Source organism: Miniopterus natalensis, chromosome 21 (genome assembly GCF_054644295.1).
Source record: "Miniopterus natalensis isolate mMinNat1 chromosome 21, mMinNat1.hap1, whole genome shotgun sequence".
In the NCBI taxonomy this organism is placed as follows: Eukaryota; Metazoa; Chordata; class Mammalia; order Chiroptera; family Miniopteridae; genus Miniopterus; species Miniopterus natalensis.
This window is the reverse complement of record NC_142101.1, coordinates 6,629,384-6,644,692: the sequence shown is the minus strand read 5'-3', so window position 1 is coordinate 6,644,692 and position 15,309 is coordinate 6,629,384. Positions and strand designations below refer to the sequence as shown.

The 15,309-nt window shown below is 50.4% G+C and overlaps 1 protein-coding gene across 1 annotated transcript in view; it reads right to left on the bottom strand.

Annotated features, from left to right (window-relative positions):
* Window positions 1–15,309, bottom strand: part of PCNX2 (pecanex 2) — a 194,302-nt gene that overhangs the window by 92,903 nt on the left and 86,090 nt on the right. The gene's annotated exons all lie outside the window — the stretch shown is intronic.

The window sequence follows — 15,309 nt, the reverse complement described above, 5'->3', positions numbered from 1 at the left end:
TCCTTTTAGTCTTTTAATCCACAATGAAATTTCTGGGCAACATATGCAAATAAGAGAAAGCCAATCCCCAACCCCCGATGACTATGAATATATTACATTCTAGTGTGATTTCCCACCAAGAGTGCCCATGAAGAGTGAAGTCCCTGCACGCGGGGCTAAGCGTTTAAGTCAGACCAACCAGGGTCTGCATTGAGACTCTACCAGGCACTGGTGAGTGGTCGTGGACAATTATCTGCATCTTTCTGAGCCCCAGTTCTGCGTGTCCCGCCCATCCTCTGGGTCATGTCTGCATCCTACCACTCATGGCAGAGGAGACACCTGCTCTCCTCCCCGGGATGGGTCATGTGGAATGTGTCCTTGTGGGGACTCTCATGATCTCTGAGGACTTTTCTCTCTGGGAGCGGCTGTGACTGGTCCGATTGGTCAGAGCACAGATTTCCATAGGCCATGGTACCAGGGTGGAAAATGCTTCGTCCCTGCCTCCAGGCTGCAGGACAAGAGCCCGAGCCCTCCGCTGCTGCCCACCTCCGTGAGGACAGCACACCAGGTTCAGGTCCAGGGTCCTCCAGGGTGCCCACCTCACCCCCTGCAGGATTCGTCTGCCTGACAGTAACCGCGAGGCTGAGGCCGACCTCACCCCGCCGTTGGGTGGCTGGAGAATGAACCAGATGTGCTAGGGACGCGGTTCTCTCCAAAGCGAGTCTCAAAGTCCCCGTCTGCAAACCTGATGGAAGGCAACTCCACCAAACTGCTGGGATCACACTCTTCAACAATTTATAATAAAACCTAATCATCTACAGTAAAGAATCGAGAGAGCCGCGTCGCTTCCAGGCCCCTGGGATGACACAAGGAGCGACTGATGGAAGAGAACAGCTCCCACCCACCACACAGTGACCCGCAGTTATGTCAGGGGCTGTCCCCTCAACCTGGGAGACCAAGTGCTGCTTCCAACACTCTTCACTGGGACTCTACGTAAGGGGTCTCGGGAAGCAACACACACGCACACACAACCTCGGGAAATGATTGTTCACCTTCTTCTTTATATGGGTGACACTTCTACATAAGAATGTACTCTTTTATGACTCAAGAACTCTCTTCATTTGATTAAAAATATGAGGAGTGGCTTGACATTCAGAAATCTCACTTGTCAAGAATTAATCTGAATGTGAGGAGAGGTGAGGATGGAGAGAGGGAAATACCCTCAGGAAATAATAAGAAACAACACCCCAACTAAGCAGGAGAAAAGTGCTATGAAAAAGTATCAAGATAATAATTTTAAAAATTAATGATAAATGAGGCTGGAAGAAAGAGTTGGAGGAAAATTAAGTCCCAAAAGTACGATGTTTGGTAGGACTCAACGTAGGGTATTCTCACCGCTAATGTGTAATGCTTCCTGGTGCAGATTTGAAAATGGGTTATTTCACAGGAAATGAAGTTTTTGATATATAATTAATAAAATGTAGGTATAGTATATATTTTACATATAGATAAAAGGGTTTTTAATCTCTTGCGAAAGTGCATGAAAATTTAAAAAAACAAATCTTCAAGATCCCCCCCATTCCCTCTAAGCAAATGACTTTGACCCCAACTTCTTAGAGAAAACGGAGGCTGTGAGGCACAAGGTCCCTCACTTTCCCAACCTCTTAACTGCAGATGTACCTTTATTCCCACCCACGTCCCTGCTCCTGAGGCTGAGCCCCCATCGATGGGTCCCCTTTTTCCTGACATCTGGGCCAGTAGTCGCTGCCCCGACTCACCGGTAGCCCCTTAATGGCCGGTCGCCAGATCCCGGCCTTTGCCAAGTTGAAAAGCGCCTCGGCCTGCATCTCTGTCCAGCGCCCACTCGTGTCTGCACAGCCCAGCTTCCTGGAAAGGCTGCCAGCGCCTGACACCCAGCCTCCTGCCTCCAGCCTCCAGCCTCCAGCCTCCAGCCTCCTGCCTCCAGCCTCCTGCCTCCTGCCTCCTGCCTGCTGCCTCCAGCCTCCTGCCTCCTGCCTGCTGCCTCCTGCCTCCAGCCTGCTCCCTCCTGCCTCCAGCCTCCAGCCTCCTGCCTCCAGCCTCCTGCCTCCAGCCTCCTGCCTCCTGCCTCCTGCCTCTGGCGGAAACTTCTGCCCCGGGTGTTTGAGGCTATGCATGGCAAGGCCACTCTCGACCTCCTAAGGGGAACAAAACTGATACTTCTCGGTCTGTCCTACGGCACCTTCCTGAGGCGGGAAACATCACAACCCTTCCTTCCTTTTAAAGCTCTGTCCCCGTTCCTGCAACTCCCACTCCTGCTCAAACCTTTAGCACGAGGCTCCTCAGTCCCTGCCCTTGGTCACCTGCTTTCTTTGGACCTGTCATTTTTCTCATTTTCTTGAGCTGATGTCCCCACACCCATAACCTTCATTATTACCCCTGATGACACACCCTTGAGCACCTGGATTGAGAAGCACTGTAAAAGTCCCCACACCCACGTACAGTCACTGCCCACGGGGAACCGAGGCCCAAGCCCTGATCACCAGTGTCTGCCCACCATTCTTCGGTGCCCTTTGCTCGCCATGGTTTGTGAGGCTCCTTCACACTTTTTAGCGTAGCTGTCACTTTTCACTGTCACCACTAGTTATCTGCTACACGAATACTGTCCGCTTTTCCAGTCTGCTGTTCGTGGGCACTGGGTTGGCCTCCAGCTTACACCTGTGATGGGAGTGCTCCCCAACATCCTTGTGCGTGTTGCTCAGCGGATGTGTGCATTCTTGGGGGTGTGTGGAACTGCCGGGTTATCGGTGTGTGCGCGGAAGGCTCCGGGAGATGCGCTACACAGTTCTCTGGCACAGTTCTCTGTGCCAGTTTACAGGCCCACAAACACAGCACGCGTGCCTTCCGTTTGTGCCAGGTCCTTGCCAACGCTTCCTAGGTCTATGTCTTTAGTCAGGTAGGTGCATTGGGAAAAGCTCCCATTTTATGGGCTGCTTTTCACACACTTAATAGTATCTTTTGTAGAAAAGACGTATTTAATTTTAATAGGCTCCGACTTCTCGGTTGTTTGGGTTTTTTTTTTCCTTTTAGAGTCTGTGGTGTTTTGTTTCAAAGGCCAAGATCATGAGCACATTCCTGTTTCCCTCTGAGACACTTGCTTTCCTTTCCCCATTCAGGTCTGCCAGCTGCCAGAGCTGATCACTGCGTGTACTGTAAGGGGTTGGGCTTGTTTCCACGTGGACATCTAATTGACCATCACCGCTCATTTGAAGGAACTCCTACCTCCCTGGCACTGCAGTGAACCCTGGTATTTTACAGGCCTTTGCACGTGCTGGAGGCTTCCTGGAATGGCCGTCCACATCTCCTACGTGAGAAATGCCTCATCTCCTCACAGCACCGGCATCCTGCCATCTGGAATTCTCCTCAACCGCTCCAGCTCCCTTGCTGCTCCCAGCAGGGGCTCTCCCAGGGGCTCCAGGGCAGAGCGTTCGAGGCGTCCATCCCAGGGTCACCCACACTGACACTGTTTGGAACTGCCAGCACATGGTGATAGTAAAGAGGAGTTCAGTTTCTAATTGGTTTTATTATTGATTCCAAATTCTTTACAAACAATACCCACCCCCCTTCCCGCCTGCTCCCTGCAGACCCAGCCTCCTACCCTCCTTGATGCCCCACGCCACTGCCAGGTGCCCAGTGTTAGGCATCTGCTGGACACTGAGCCAGGCTTTCTGTACCCTGCGAATTCTGCAGTGATACCACCTGTCACATCATAGAGTAAGTATTCATTTTAATACTAATCTCACTAGATCGTGAGTTTGTCAGGAGTCCGTGCTATGTCTTAAGTGGTTTAGTGTTTTAAGCATCCAGCAGAATGCCTCCTGGCTTGGAGTGAGGACTCAGTAAATGTTCATTTCTTATCATTTTTAGTGGCTGGGGAACTCAGAAGAATGGAATTGAACAAAGAAGAACTAAAATGCAGCCTATTAGAATTATTTTTTTGATTACAAAACAAAAATCATTTTGACTATGACATTTCCCATTTCAGTCTCTCATAAAATACCACCAGTTAGTCAGGTTTCCTTCTCCACGAAATCACTTTTTCTGATTTCTCAATTTGTAAGTGATCAACAGTGTCAGATTGAGGCTATCGCATCAAGTGCAATTCAGCCGGCTTACAAAACACATTACAGAGTCCTGTCAACATCCGTCACCAGTCAGAGAAACACGACCACCTCAGCGAGATTCCTGCAATAATATGTAAATTAAGGGAAGTAAAAGCCAACCTCATCCCGTGGTGCTGATGGAAAAACACTTGAATTAAAAGATACGTTTGAGTGGCTCGTCGCAGTACAGGCCCCAGGTACCGGGGGGGGGGGGGTGTCAGACTTCCAAACGTTCGTCACATTTACTTTTAGAAGAAGACTTTCTCTAGTGAGGGGGCATAAGGCTGACTCGGTGCAGGGACACAATCCCATTCCAGTTTATAAGGATTTACTGCAGGTAATGGTAACAAAGATGGGTTTGCCGTAAGAATTCCCACTCGCCCACCCTAGGAACACATAAAGCAATGGATTTCAAGAAGTGCAGAAATCCCTAATAATCTCCGAACTCACCATCCATGGCTTCCCAAATGTTTGAAGGTGAAAATACTTATTCAGTGAAACGTTCACTGTGTGTGTGTGTGTGTGAGTGTGAGTGTGAGGTGTGTGAGTGTGTGTGCCTGTGTGTGTGTGTGACTGTGAATGAGTGTGTGTGTGAGAGCGTGTGAAACTATACCACAGACACAACTTTAAGGCACGTGGCTAAGACATTCAGGCTCCAGGAGGTCTTGGACCCAGCGCCAGCCTGCTGTCCGACCTCGGCCCAGCGGGTCGCAGTCCCATTTGTGAACAGTTAAGGCCCAGGGTCTTGAGTTAATAACTGGGTCTCCTGTGAGACAGAATCAAGGTGACAGCTATGAAGGTCTATGCTGGACTTTTGAAAGGTAAACAGAACTGTAGGGAGCTAGGAACCGATTCGTTCATAAGTTACTCAAACCTTTACTGCTTTTTAACAGCTCCCTTGGTCGGAGTCGGGAAGAAGGCGGAGCTGGGAGGCTGCATAATTCCGCGCTGGTCCCCCGCTGCGGCGCCTCGGGGACGTGCAGGTGACAGCCGCGGACACGTAGACGTGGGGCAGAAGCGGCCACACGCCTGCCTCCGGCCCTGAACGCCAGCTGAGGCCAGCGGTCGCATCTCAGCGCCTGCACACACACAGCAGCGCGGCGAAGCGCACGGTGTGCTGCGCGGCCGTCTCATCAACACCCACCCGGGCAGGTCTCCCCTCGGCCCCGTCTCAGTCAACACCCACCCGGGCAGGTCTCCCCGCGGCCCCGTCTCATCAAGACCCACCCGGGCAGGTCTCCCCTCGGCCCCGTCTCATCAACACCCACCCGGGCAGGTCTCCCCTCGGCCCCGTCTCATCAACACCCACCCGGGCAGGTCTCCCCGCGGCCCCGTCTCATCAAGACCCACCCGGGCAGGTCTCCCCTCGGCCCCGTCTCATCAAGACCCACCCGGGCAGGTCTCCCCGCGGCCCCATCTCATCAAGACCCACCCGGGCAGGCCTCCCCGCGGCCGCGTCTCATCAAGACCCACCCGGGCAGGTCTCCCCGCGGCCGCGTCTCATCAAGACCCACCCGGGCAGGTCTCCCCGCGGCCCCGTCTCAGTCAACACCCACCCGGGCAGGTCTCCCCGCGGCCGCGTCTCATCAACACCCACCCGGGCAGGTCTCCCCGCGGCCGCGTCTCATCAAGACCCACCCGGGCAGGTCTCCCCGCGGCCGCGTCTCATCAAGACCCACCCGGGCAGGTCTCCCCGCGGCCCCGTCTCATCAAGACCCACCCGGGCAGGTCTCCCCGCGGCCCCGTCTCAGTCAACACCCACCCGGGCAGGTCTCCCCGCGGCCCCGTCTCATCAACACCCACCCGGGCAGGTCTCCCCGCGGCCCCGTCTCATCAAGACCCACCCGGGCAGGTCTCCCCGCGGCCCCGTCTCATCAAGACCCACCCGGGCAGGTCTCCCCGCGGCCCCGTCTCATCAACACCCACCCGGGCAGGTCTCCCCTCGGCCGCATCTCATCAACACCCACCCGGGCAGGCCTCCCCGCGGCCGCGTCTCATCAACACCCACCCGGGCAGGTCTCCCGGGCTCAGCACGGCCTGGAAGTTTAGAACAAATGTCCTGGAGTGACGAGGCAAAGAAGGGCCAGGAGCCACCGACTCCCAACTCGGACTTCAGGTTCTGCTAACCTCTCTACTGACAGAAAATTAATTTTAATTTCATTCCTATTTATCTCTAGAGTCCCTTCTACCAAGTTCAGTTATTTATTCCGAGGAAATGTCACACTGTCTGAATTGTAGAAAACACTTAACAGATAAATCAAACTCTGTACTGCATGTTTCTGTTTGGGAGTCGAGGGGAAACAATGGAAAAGATGAATAATAATGTAGAAGGAAGTTAAACAAAGTGTGAGTCCAGAATTCTGAATTCCAACCGATTCAAACAATCCTTTTTACAGGGTGACCATAAAAAGCTAATAAAAAGAAAGCTTACGAATGCAATAACATGATAAATATGTTTCTTAAGTCCCCAAACTGTCTCAATATTCATACAAAGTCAAGTTAAAGAAAATCCTTGACATGATATTTTATAACTGCCTTTCTGTAATGTCCCAAATATGCAAAGAGACCATAAAAAGGTGTTGCTTTAGCATTATGATGTCTCTTTTCCCTGGGATATTAGGCCCTTGAGAAAAAGAATGCAGACTAACTAGGCCGTTTACAAGTTTATATATGACTTATTACGACTGAACACTTTAAATTTTCTCAAAGGCTTTTCGGGCTGCGTTTCCTGTAGATGCTTATGTTACTAAACCAAGTCTTTCTCAATAACTAAAAGTTAACCCAAAATCCTCAGGATGTTTTTATCTTTAAGAGGACAATTTTCTTGAATATGAATCTTGAATTATGATTTAAGCTGCAAGGATACGAGGCTTCCTACCTCACAGGGGCCCAATGTGTTCACAGCGTTTCCATGCGGATGCAGCTCAGTCCCACTGGCCGTCACCCTGAGGCGTCTGAGACAGGGACCCTGCAGAGTGCAATGACCATCCCGCTGGGAGCGTCTCCATACTACGGGCGACTGCTTCTTCCTGCAAGCCCTTCTCTCTTCACCTTTCCTGCTGGGCCAAACCTCAGAATGTCAAGCCCTTAGTCCTAACACGTGCCCAGGTCACGGTTCATCCTTAGTGACAGGCTTCACTTCCCAAAGCAGTAGCTGAACTGAGGGTAAGTAATCAGGAGGGTAAGTATCCTCCTCAAATGTAAAGCAATCACAGCGCCCTGCCGCTCAAAGCCCTGTAATTCTGTTTAGGGTGAACCCGGACTTTGGGTGGTGGGCACACAGAGCAATATACAGACCTTGTAACATAGAAACACACACCTGAAACCTGTATGTTCATATTAACCACTGTCACCCCAATAACTTTAATAAAGTGCTATAAAAAAGAAAAAAACCCAGGGTCCTCCTGACCTTTCGGTCCCCTTTGGCCAATGCGGGGGATGCCTGTGGCTTCTTCTGCCTGGGATCCGCTCCCTCCACTTTGAGGGACAACCCGCTCTTTACCTTCAGGCCTAAAATTAAATGTCACCCCCTCAGAGAAGCCCTGCTTTCCCCCTTGAATCCAAATGAGGACCTTTCATCCTCCCTCCTGGCCTCCCATACTTTCCCTGCAAACTTGGCCTTCACACACTATGTACACGCTGACCTGTGAGCTTACTGTCCACCTCTCTACTCCAGCCAGGAACGGGCTGTCTTTCTCCATCACATTTGGCATTTAGCTTGTGCCCTGTCCTTAGGAGCCACTCAGTGCATTCAGGTGACATCACTGACTGATTAATAACCTAATTAACTAAGCAGACACCCAGCAGAACAAAGTCTGAGGAGAAGATGGGCTTCTTCGGGGACACGCCTGACTTGCAGGGGTTCCGATCGACTCGTGGCCAAAGCCTGTCCCTGTCCCTAAAGGCTCCTCCTGGGGCGAGCCCACAGCGGCCTTGCCCCCAGTGGCTGCCAGGCCCTCTGCACAGTCCCTGGCACGTGATCGGTGTTCAATGAATATTTGTGAATGAATTGATACATATGATCAGGTTCAACATCACGGTAAACATCTCAGAGAACTGTTTACGTTTTGCAAGGAATAAAGTGTTTCAGTTGTCTCCTCAGTGGTCTCTGGCTTTGGGGCCAGGCTTGGACGACTGTTTTCCTCTCCTCCTACCAAGGTTATGCAACATGGCCAATACTTTCTTGCACTGTGGCTCTGGTTCCTTCCTTTTTGTTCCTCCTTTGAGGTTTTTTTTCTTAAATCTTTACTCCATCTGGAATTTCATTTGATACAAAGTCTAACTCAATTCTTTAAAACTTTACCTCATTTCCCCAAAACCATCCCACTGACTTTTTGGCTCATTAAGTGGAGAGGAAAACGCACCCATGACATCGCCTCCGTGGGACAGAGGCGCTACCAGGAGAACCAGCCCAATCATGCGCTTTCTCTGCCCGGGATGCTCAGCTCACACGTAGCGCGTGCACCGAAAGCAGCGCTGAGGCCTCTCACAAGGCTTTCACACGAACAGGGTTCAGAGACCTCTCAAAAGTTCTCCTTATGGGCACCTGAAGGGAGAAACTTCTGGAGAGACAACCGTCTTGCCAAGAGCGAGGCTCCTGCTCTCTCCTCGGAGTTCTCCATGCCCAGCACAGCGCCTGGGACAGACACAGCAGAGCTCACTGAATGTCAGTTTACCAGTTCAGAACGCCTCTCCCACCTCAGCTGTGACTTGCATGTCATTTAAACTACAGGATTATCTTAAGACACCATTTCTATGTTCCCACCTGGCATCTCCACATACTATCCTATCATAACGTGCTAGGAGGTTAAGCTACTTTGGATAAGATCTCAACAGATGAACCTCAGAGACACTGACTCGCCAGTGGCCGAACCCACTGTAGCTCAGAATGGACATCAGTCACCCTCGGCCCTCCCCCGGCATGTCGGTCATGGAGCCCGATCTGCTGCCTGCATCCATCACAGGCTGCACTTCACTGCTTCCCGATGTTTAGGGTTCATTTTTATACTTCTCCAATTAGTGACCACTCCTTTAATTTCCACATGGTTTTAGATTTATTGGCAGCAAAGAGAACCCCAGGGGACATGTGGGTCAATATCCCGTGACTGGCTGGAGAGCTAGGTCTGAGGTTGGCAGCTGACCACTGAGCTCTGTCCCCAAGCCGTCCCCATTAATGCTGGCAGGTGCCTCCCTAGGCCCCACCAGACTCACTGCCCCTCGAGCAGAGGTAACTGGATCCACTTTACTTTTTCCTGCTGCGGTGTGAAGCCGGTTTCACTGCCAGGCCCAGCACCCCCTCCAGCCTATGGAGACTCGCACAGGAAGATAAGCTTCCCAGTGGATCAGAGCAGCCAGAGGATGAGGTGTGGGAGGAGCAGGGCTGGGCGGGGAGGGAGGGAAAGGAGAGAAACATGAGGTGCCTGGAAATAATAACAGACCAAATAATTAATAAGACAGGCTCCCAGCTGACAGGCTGCTTTCTGACATGGCAGCTCTAAGCTCTTCTTTGGCATCTGGAATACAGGTTCCTTAGAAGCATCGTACCAATGACACTGTGCAGCTCACTAGCACCGGTTCAGTTCATACTTCAAACTATTTCAGTCACTTTCAATTAAAGAAGCTTTAGAGGTTTCTAGGCTTCTCACTGCCTCCTGCAGCCAGCATCTCTTTATGGGGGAACAAAGGAGGTAGAGAATACATTCTCCCTATAACTGTGTAATCTCCTCATCACATACACACAGACGACACCTCCCAAAGACCCCAGCACAGCCTTTACCTTCTGAATTCAGACAATAATCTAGCACTATATGCATTTCAAAAGATTTTTACTTATATTATCCAGCTTGATTTAATCACTATGGAAAGTCTGTGAACTAGATCATACAGGTAGTATTATCACCTATTGACCAAAAATTTCATAACTGTAAGAAGACATGTACATCCAGGTTATAATGGGCCACCAACCGCCTAGCACAGTGGATGAAACTGGGCCACAAAGAAAGGTGGAAAATGACTAAATTCCTGAGCTCTGGGGAAGAGGAGGAGGGATGTGCACTTACTGAAGGCATCTGCCTGGCAAGGACTGTGCCAATTGTTCTGAATTTATTATCTTGATTGATTTCATTCCCAACCAACCTTAGTTGTAGGAACTCCCAATTATAGATGACAAAATGGAATCACAATGGTTAAGCACAACTAATGTGCCAAAGCCAGGATTTAAGCCCCCCAGACTGCCCCAGAGCCTGTTCTCTGGGCCATGACACTTTAATTCCCTCCTAATCTTCCCTAAGCTTCCTGCAGAGAAAAGCCTGCTCACACACAAAGTACCGGGAGTCAGAAAGACATCCGACTTTTCAACAGAAGCAATGGAAGCTAAAAGACAATGGACCCTTCCCTTACAATTCTAGAAGGAACACTGATATCCTCACAGGCTACACATTGCTAACCCACTAAGTGCACAGTGAATGAAAACACTTTGACATAGCCAAAGTCTCAAAGTTTCCTTCCCATGCACCTTTTCCTGGAATGATTGAAGGATGTTCTTCCTTCAAAATGAGGAAGTAAACAAAGAAACAAGCAGAGTGGGTTCCTGGATGGAGTCTCAGGGGTGGAGCTTAGAGATTATCTGACAGTTTTCCACACAGTTTTCCTGTGTGGAAAACTGAACTGAGAGGTGTTTTACATAGCTATTAGGAAGGTGAGCAAACACAAAAACAGAAATAACAAAGAAAATGTAATCAGCATATACTATGACATTAGAAATGAACACAATCAGACTTATGAGTCCAAAAGAACTGAGTATGGGCCCTGGCCAGGTAGCTCAGTTGGTTAGAGCTTTGTCCTGATACACCAAGGCTGTATTTTCAATCCCAGTCAGGACCCATAAGAGAATCAACCAATGAATACATAAATAAGTGAAACAGCAAATCAATGTTTCTCTCTCTCTCTCTCAAACCAATCGATAAATAAAAAACTGAGTACACATTCAACAAAAATTGAAACTATACTAGGAGCCAGGAGAAAGGGAAAATGTTATGTATAAGGAAAGATAAGAGAGATAACACCTTATCTTTCGTAACAGGAAGTCAGTAGATAGGCAAATCTGAAATATCAAGAAATAGCAGAGCATGCACATTATTTGCAAGAATTATGGTAAATATCTGAAAAGTAAAAAGTAATTTTTCCTGGAGAAGAGGAATCAGAGATGGGGAGAAGTTGACAGGGGGCTGCTGCTTTTCATTACAACCTGTTCTATTTGGTTTTTAACACTATGTATTACTTTGATATAAATGAAAAATACATTAGGAAAAGCAACATCTCTCAGAACCATGTCTCTCACATGCAGACACCAGCCTATCTACAAACTGACAGATAAGATTTGCTAAAATGCAAAGTAAATCTCATCTTAGAATTATAAATTCATGCCCAGCCAGCATGGCTCAGTGGTTGAGCATCGACCTATGGTCCAGGAGATTGTGGTTCGATTCCCAGTCAGGGCACATGCCAAGGTTTCAGACTCGATCTCCAGTAGGGGGCGTGGAAGAGGCTGCCCATCAATGACTCTCTCATCACTGATGTTTCTCTCTCTCTCTCCCTCTCCCTTCCTCTCTCTGAAATCAATAAAGACATATTTTTTAAAAAATTCTAAATTCGTGACTCATTGGTGAATTAGTTTTATAAGTGAATTTTTTAAATGACAAAAGAGATTTTCAATTGATATTTTTATAATTTCTCCAATCCTTTATCCATTTATGCTAATGCAAAATTTAATTCAAAAATTACAGCTTAAACTTTCTCAGCAACTACTTTTGCACAAAGGACTGAGCCTGTTTGTGTGAATGTAACTATACACATTACACTCTGGTCCTTCACGCCAGCCTTTAACTCACAGGCTTTCCTGTCATATCAACCGATGTTAGCCCAATAAAATTAATTAAAAAAAAATAGACTACAGCCATGGCTAGTTTGGCTCAGTGTTTAGAGCGTAAGTCTACAGACTGAAGGGTCCCGGATTCAATTCCTGCCAAGGGCATGTACCTTGGTTGCAGGCTCGATCCCTGGCCCCGGTTGGGGAGCGTGAGGGGGGCAACCAATCAATGTGTCTCTCTCACATCCATGTTTCTCTCTCTTTTCCCCTCCCTCCCTTCCACTCTCTCTGAAAAGAAATGAAAAACATATCCTCGGGTGAGGGTTTAAAAAAAAAATAGACTACCACTCAATCCAGCAATCTCACTTCTGTGTATTTATTTATCTGAAGAAAATAAAAATGCTTAATGTGAAAAGAAAAGAAAACAACATAATTCCTTTGGAAAGTTCTCAGATAAAACAAATTCCTCTTTACAGCAGGGGTGAGTCAATGAAGCCATTTGTCTGCACCCATCACATTCAGAACAGCAGACTTGTTTCACTTTCCAACAATCCAGCGCTCCTTGGACATTTAGTCTTGAGAGTCTCATACCTGACTGGTGCCGTTTGTAGAGCTGTCTACTCTGTTATTTTCAGCATGATTCCCCAAGATTGATGGGAAACAGAGAAAAAGAGCAGCGTCGCGCATACCCGTTCAATATAACCAGCTCGGCCGCGCTCACCTCCCCGTGGTTCAGTTGAGGGCCGAACTGGACTATACGTGAGAGAACTGTATTTGTTTAGCTCACTTGCTGTTGAAATACCTCGTTGGGGCTAGGAGGGATACGGTTTACTTAAGTTAGAAGTTAGATCAAAGCGTCTGCCTCTAGCCCAGTTTGGGGGCTGTTTTCAGTTGGTGATGTCAGCAGTGCATGGGACAGGGGGTTCCAGTGACACCTACAGACTCGCTGGCCCGGATCTGCTCTACCCTCTCAGTTACAAAGGCCTGTGATTCCATGAGAAAGAGGTTTGGGCAGTTTACACACTGAGAGGTACTGATGGGTCGGAGTTTCCTGTGCACGTCTGTGGCCAGTAGAAGAAATGGGGAGAGAGGTACCTAGAGGCAGAGGCAGGAACAGGACGCATGGAAACTCAGGACACGGGACACCGAAGGAGGGACAGCGCCTCAGGAAGCTCATGCCATGTATTTTAAATATTTCTGGCTTTCCTCCCAAAACACATGACTTTGAAATGCAATGTGTTTTCCATTTCATGGCTAATTTGCCCCGATCTCGCTACATTTCAGGCAGCTTATAAACAGCTGGTGTGGGCGAGAGAGAAACATCCACAGAGCCTCTGCCCGAGGCCTGGCGAACGTGCTCGCCTCCCACCGGCTCCTGGACAGCGGCCCCGGGGGCCTGCTGGGTCGCCCTCCGAGAGGGGAAGGCGACAGGCTCAGCCCACCCGCTTGCTCCTGAATCCTTACTGAAAAGGCCATGCGGGTTTCCAACAGCTGAATGGTTCTCATTTACACTGGGCTCCGGTGGATTCGGGGAGGAAAACGACCACACGAAACCAAACAAAATATCCCAGGCTTTCCACCGCCAGCTCTCCTCCCCCAGCTGACCTGCGCCTCTGAACTGGCGGCGGGGGGCCCACGCCCCACCCGTCTTCCCTCCTTTCTCTCTGTCACAGTTCTCGCTCCTCTCCCGAGGCATTTAGTACCTCGGCGTAGGGACGGACAGAGAGGACACGGACAAGACGCGCAGTGTCCAGAATCAAATCCCTACCAACGACTTACCGGTGGTGCCAAAATAACAACCCCCAAATACGCTGCTAATTTCACCAAAACTTGGTCTTCCTAAAGGCTTGGGAAATGACAGGGAAGTTTTGCGGGATCCTCTGTTCCTCGGCCCACCCACCGCGGCACCTGCCCCACGGCCGTTCTCGCAGGTGGACCGGAAAGCTGCTGGAAAGCGTCCTGCTCTGAGCACAGCTTCCTCCTTCCTTCATCATGCTGAGAATAACCTGCATTCAGGTGGCGCCGGAAACGGAACAGAACATTCACAGCACAGATCACGCCGCGCGGTCCGTGGGTCCCTCCTGCTGCCCTCCCGGGGGCAAGTCCGGGCTACCCTCCCGCCTCCTGCACCGGCGCGGCCGGCAGACGGGGGCACCTCCCGCAGCAGCCCCGTTCCCAGCCGGCCGTCCCAGTGAGGCCCCCAGTGAGGCCGCTCCTCCTGCCCTCCCACGGGCATTCCTCGCAGAAACGCTCTCTGTTCCCGACAGCACTTAGGCGATGCCTTTGCTTCTCTGGGTTTTTATTATCACCCCCCCCTTTCCCTTTGCCACACTGGTCTCCTTGTTACCGTAGTCGGCGGAAGGTTAATAAGAAGGAAGCGAAGGGCGTCAGGCACTGTGGGGCTTCATCCAGCGGGGAGCTTGCGCCTGTCTGCTCCAGCGGGAGGCTGGGCTCCACGCTCCCCCCACCCAGGGAACCACGGGTCGGCTCCCCACAGGTCACCGGAGAAGGGGACAGATCAGCGAAGCGGGAGGCACGCACATGCTCAGGAGAAGTCACAGTGGTGCAGGGGGAGGCGCCTGACCAGAGCGGCCTGTCGGTCTAACCAGGGAAAGGGATCACTAGTCACGGGTGGACCCATCAGCAGCCTTAGAGAGCTTGGGAAGTGGACTGGTTATTTTGAAAACGCTCCTGGTTCCTCCCAAGCCCGAGAATACATAACCCCAGGGGGACAAAGAATTCTCTCTGTCTCTCTCTCACCCACCAGGTAATGCACCAGAGAGCACGCGACCGTGTGGATCTAGCAGAAACCGGGCCCACAGGCCACATGGGCTCCAGAGGACTGAGAGTTAATATGAAACAGAAACTCTGGACACTGGTCTTTGTCCCGGCCTCGATGAAGGCAAGGTTGGACTTTTTCCACGGCAGGATGGACAGAGACGGGACCCTGGGAACCCAGGAGGGTCACCCTTCTATTTCCACCCCAATAAATCATCTTGCCACCCCACAATCTCCCGCACGTGGGCCCGTGGAATTCCTTCCTTGCAATCCCCTGGAAGAGCCCAATTTCCACCACCAACGTACTGAGGCTACTGATGACAAACCCAGCTGAGCCCAGTACGTTCCTGTGAACTGCAGACACTGGTGCCACTCAAGTACCCTGTGCCCAGACGTGGACACCACCAGATAACTCGCTCGACAGCAGAGCAGTTACGATGGCCAGGCGGTTCTGTGCAGACTCAGCGGCATCAGCCAGTTACACACGGTGGCTATACACTGTCACCAATAACTCCCGTGTCTGAAAATGCGGGTAAATCAACC